The sequence below is a fragment of the Arachis stenosperma genome, chromosome 2 (assembly GCF_014773155.1).
Source record: "Arachis stenosperma cultivar V10309 chromosome 2, arast.V10309.gnm1.PFL2, whole genome shotgun sequence".
Classification (NCBI taxonomy): domain Eukaryota; kingdom Viridiplantae; phylum Streptophyta; class Magnoliopsida; order Fabales; family Fabaceae; genus Arachis; species Arachis stenosperma.
The window spans coordinates 37250464-37255346 of record NC_080378.1 but is presented as its reverse complement, the minus strand read 5'-3'; positions in this window follow the sequence as shown (position 1 = coordinate 37255346).

Sequence of the window (4883 nt, the reverse complement as noted above, 5' to 3'; positions counted from 1 at the left end):
TTCGGTCTCTTGATCACTCAGGGGGCTGGCCATTCGACCATGCCTGAACCTTTTACTTATGTATTTTCAACAGTGGAGTTTCTGCACACTATAGATTAAGGGTGTGGAGCTCTACTGTACCTCAAGTATTAATGCAATTCTATTTTCTTCCATTCAATTCAACTTGTTCTTATTCCAAGATATTCATTCGCACCCAAGAACATGATGAATGTGATGATTATGTGACGCTCATCATCATTCTCACCTATGAACGCGTGTGATTGACAACCACCTCCGTTCTACATGCAAACGAGCTTGAATGTGTATCTCTTAGATTCCCCAACAGAATCTTCGTGGTATAAGCTAGATAGATGGCGGCATTCATGAGAATCCGAAAAGTCTAACCTTGCCTGTGGTATTCCGAGTAGGATCCTGGGAATCTGGAAAGTCTAACCTTGTCTGTGGTATTCCGAGTAGGATTCCGGTAATGAATGACTGTGACGTACTTCAGACTTGCAAGTGCTGGGCGTTAGTGACAGACGCAAAAGAATCAAGGGATTCTATTCCAGCAAGAGCGGGAACCAACCAGTGATTAGCCGTGCTGTGACAGAGCGCGCGAGCGTAGTTTTCACTGCGAGGATGGGATGTAGCCTTCGGCTAGTGTGATGCCTCCAGACGATTAGCCATGCGAGTGACAGCGCAGAGGACCATTTTCCAAAGAGGATACAAAGTAGCCATCATCGAACGGTGAACCCCTATACATAGTTTGCTATGGAAAGGAGTAAGAAGGATTGAGTTGAAGCAATAGGAAAGTAGGCGTTCTCGAGCCATACAGTATCTCCATTCGCTTATCTGAAATTCCCACCAATGACTCTGCATAAGTATTCTATCCCTTTTATTATTTCTATTTTATTATTAATTGTCGAAACCATAAACAAATTTAATCTGCCTAACTGAGATTTACAAGGTGACCATAGCTTGCTTCATACCAACAATCTCTGTGGGATCGACCCTTACTCACGTAAGGTTTATTACTTGGACGACCCAGTACACTTGCTGGTTAGTTGAACGGAGTTGTGAATTCAACTGGTGCCATAATAATGATTTCATACAAATACAAAGAATATGGATCACAATTTCATCCACCAGGAGTCCTTATTGTTGATTTGGGGAGTGTCTTTTGGTGTAGTGTCCGCGTTTTTGTGCGGCGTTCTATCTTCTAGATCTGAGCCGTGGTTGTTCTCATGGTCGTCCGTCATGGGGCTGGGATCACTTCTAGGTTCCCCGGCAACGGCGCCAATGTTCCGAGGGTTACTTGAAACTAGAGGTCAATCTCGGACGAGATCTTCTATGCTGGTCGGAGCTGTGGAGTCTGATCTGATGATTGTGGTCGGAGTCGCTGTGTCCGACTCGTTGGACTTGGTGATGATGTTGATCCTTCGTCCCCGGAGGGTGGGGGGTACCTGCAATGGACTCCGATGCTTAAGTTAGTGATGAGCGGATAATTTGTACGCTTTTTGGCATTGTTTTTAGTATGTTTTTAGTTTGATCTAGTTAGTTTTTAGTATATTTTTATTAGTTTTTAGTTAAAATTCACTTTTCTGGACTTTACTATGAGTTTGTGTGTTTTTCTGTGATTTCAGGTATTTTCTGGCTGAAATTGAGGGATCTGAGCAAAAATCTGATCCAGAGACTCAAAAGGACTGCAGATGCTGTTGGATTCTGACCTCCCTGCACTCGAAGTGGATTTTCTGGAGCTACAGAAGCCCAATTGGCGCGCTCTCAACGGCGTTGGAAAGTAGACATCCTGGGCTTTCCAGCAATATATGATAGTCCATACTTTGCCCAAGATTTGATGGCCCAAACCGGCGTTGAAAGTCACCTCAAGAAATTCCAGCGTTAAACGCCGGAACTGGCACCTAAATGGGAGTTAAACGCCCAAACTGGCATAAAAGCTGGCGTTTAACTCCAAGAGAAGTCTCTACACGAAAATGCTTCATTGCTCAGCCCAAGCACACACCAAGTGGGCCCGGAAGTGGATTTTTATGTCATTTACTCATCTTTGTACACCTTAGGCTACTAGTTTTCTATAAGTAGGACCTTTTGCTATTGTATTAGACTTTTTGGTAGCTATCTTCGTTTTATGCTACCTTAGACCTTTGGGAGGCTGGCCATTCGGCCATGCCTAGACCTTGTTCTTATGTATTTTCAACGGTGGAGTTTCTACACACCATAGATTAAGGTGTGGAGCTCTGCTGTACCTCGAGTATTAACGCAATTACTATTGTTCTTCCATTCAATTCCGCTTGTTCTTGTTCTAAGATATCACTTGCTCTTCAACTTGATGAATGTGATGATCCGTGACACTCATCATCATTCTCACCTATGAACAAGGTGACTGACAACCATTCTTGTTCTACAAGCAATCAAGGCTCTAGTGAACATCTCTTGGATTCTTTAATCGGAATCTTCGTGGTATAGGCAGGACCTGATGGTGGCATTCAAGAGAATCCGGAAGGTCTAACCTTGTCTGTGGTATTCTGAGTAGGATTCAATGACTGAATGACTGTGACGTGCTTCAAACTCCTAGCAGGCTAGGGCGTTAGTGACAGACGCAAAAGTATCGATGGATATTATTCCGGCCTGACCGAGAACCGACAGCTGAATTCCGCTATGCCGTGACAGGACATATGCAATTGCTTTCACTGAGAGGATGGGAGGTAGCTGCTGACAACAGTGAAACCCTACACGAGCTTGCCATGGAAAGGAGTAAGAAGGATTGGATGAAGACAGTAGGAAAGCAGAGAGACGGAAGGGAAGGCATCTTCATACGCTTATCTGAAGTTCCTACCAATGAATTACATAAGTATCTCTATCTTTACCTTTATGTTTATTTCGTTCATCATCTATACCTATTGAGTCTGCCTGACTGAGATTTACAAGGTGACCATAGCTTGCTTCATACCAACAATCTCCGTGGGATCGACCCTTACTCACGTAAGGTATTACTTGGACGACCCAGTGCACTTGCTGGTTAGTTGTGCGAAGTTGTGTAATGCCATGGAATTGAACCACCAAGTTTTTGGAGTTCATGACCAGGGATTATGAGAGTTGTGAAAAGTATTGTTCACAATTTCGCGCACCAAGTTTTTGGCACCGTTGCCGGGGATTGTTCGAGTTTGGACAACTGACGGTTCATCTTGTTGCTTAGATTAGGTATTATTTTTCTTCAGAGTTCTTAAGAATGAATTCTAGTGTTTCAAGGTGATGTTCTTATCATCACCAAAGCTGATTGATCATCATCAATTTAGCTCTTGAATGCAATGTCTTGCTGAAGCTTAGCTAGCTATGTCTAATTCCTTTAGACTAAAGCTTTAGACTAACATTGCATGATTCCTGGAATTCTCATTAAGAATTTTGATATCTTTTTCCACTTAATTTTCGAAAAACACAAAAAAAATTACAAAATCATAAAATCCAAAAATATTTCTTGCTTGAGTCTAGAGTCTCATCTTAAGTTTAGTGTCAATTGCATGTTTCTGTTCTTATTGCATTCATGCATGTGTCCTCATTGATCTTCAAGTTGTTCTTGATGATTTCCTTGTTTTGATCTTTGAATTCTATTGACTTGAGTGTTTTGTTCTATGCATTCTCATTTTGTTAGTGTCAATGGTATACAAACTGCTAAGTTTGGTGTCTTGCATGCATTGTTATTTGATTTTAGTTGCATTTTGATTATTCCTCATTATTAAAAATCCAAAAATATTTTTAATTTGTGTCTTTTCAAGTCAATAATACAGAGAATTGAAGATTCAGAACATACTGCAGAGGAATCACACAGAAAAAGCTGAGCATTCAAAAATGCCCAGTGAAGAAGACAGACTGGCGTTTAAACGCCAGCCAGGGTGCCTGGCTGGGCGTTTAACGCCCAAAAGGGTAGTAGTTTGGGCGTTAAACGCCAGAATGTGCACCATTCTGGGCGTTTAACGCCAGGATGGCAAAGGGGGAAAGATTTTGTTTTCAAAATCAATTTTTTTCAAGTTTTCAAAGTTTTTCAAAATCAAATCTTTTTCAAATCATATCTTTTCAATCAAATGTTTTCAAAATCAATTTCTTTCCTTTTTCAAAGATACTTACTAACAATTAATGATTTGATTGAACATTTTTTGCCTTTTATGTTGAGGAAGGTTTTATGTTTGAATCATATCTTTTCTTGTTAGGCAAGTCATTAATTTTTAAAAATCATATCTTTTCAAATTGTTTACAAATCATATCTTTTAAAATTGTTTTCAAATCATATTTTCTCAATCACATTTTTTTAAACCAATCATATCTTCTTAACCACATCTTTTTCAAAATAGTTTTCAATCAAATCTTTTTAACTTCTAATTTCAAAATCTTTTTCAAAAATCACTTGATTTCTTTCCCACTCTTATTTTCGAAAATCAATTAGTGTTTTTCAAAAATTTTTTCAAAATCTTTTACTTAATTTTCGAAAATTACTTCCCTTCTTCTCACATCCTTCTGTTTATGGACTAACACTATCCCTTAATGCAAAATTCGAACTCCATCTTCTTTGATAAGTTCGAATTTTCTACTTCTGTCTTCTATTTCTCTTCTTCCTCTGACACCTCAAGGAATCTCTATACTGTGACATAGAGGATTCCATATTTTCTTGTTCTCTTCTCTTTCATATGAGCAGGAACAAAGACAAAGGCATTCTTGTTGAAGCTGACCCTGAACCTGAAAGGACCTTGAAGCGAAAGCTAAGAGAAGCTAAGGCACAACTCTCTGTTAAGGACCTGACCGAATTCTTCAAAGAAGAAAAACCCATGGCAGCCGAAAATAACAACAATGCCAACAATGCAAGGAAGGTGCTGGGTGACTTTACTGCACCTACTCCC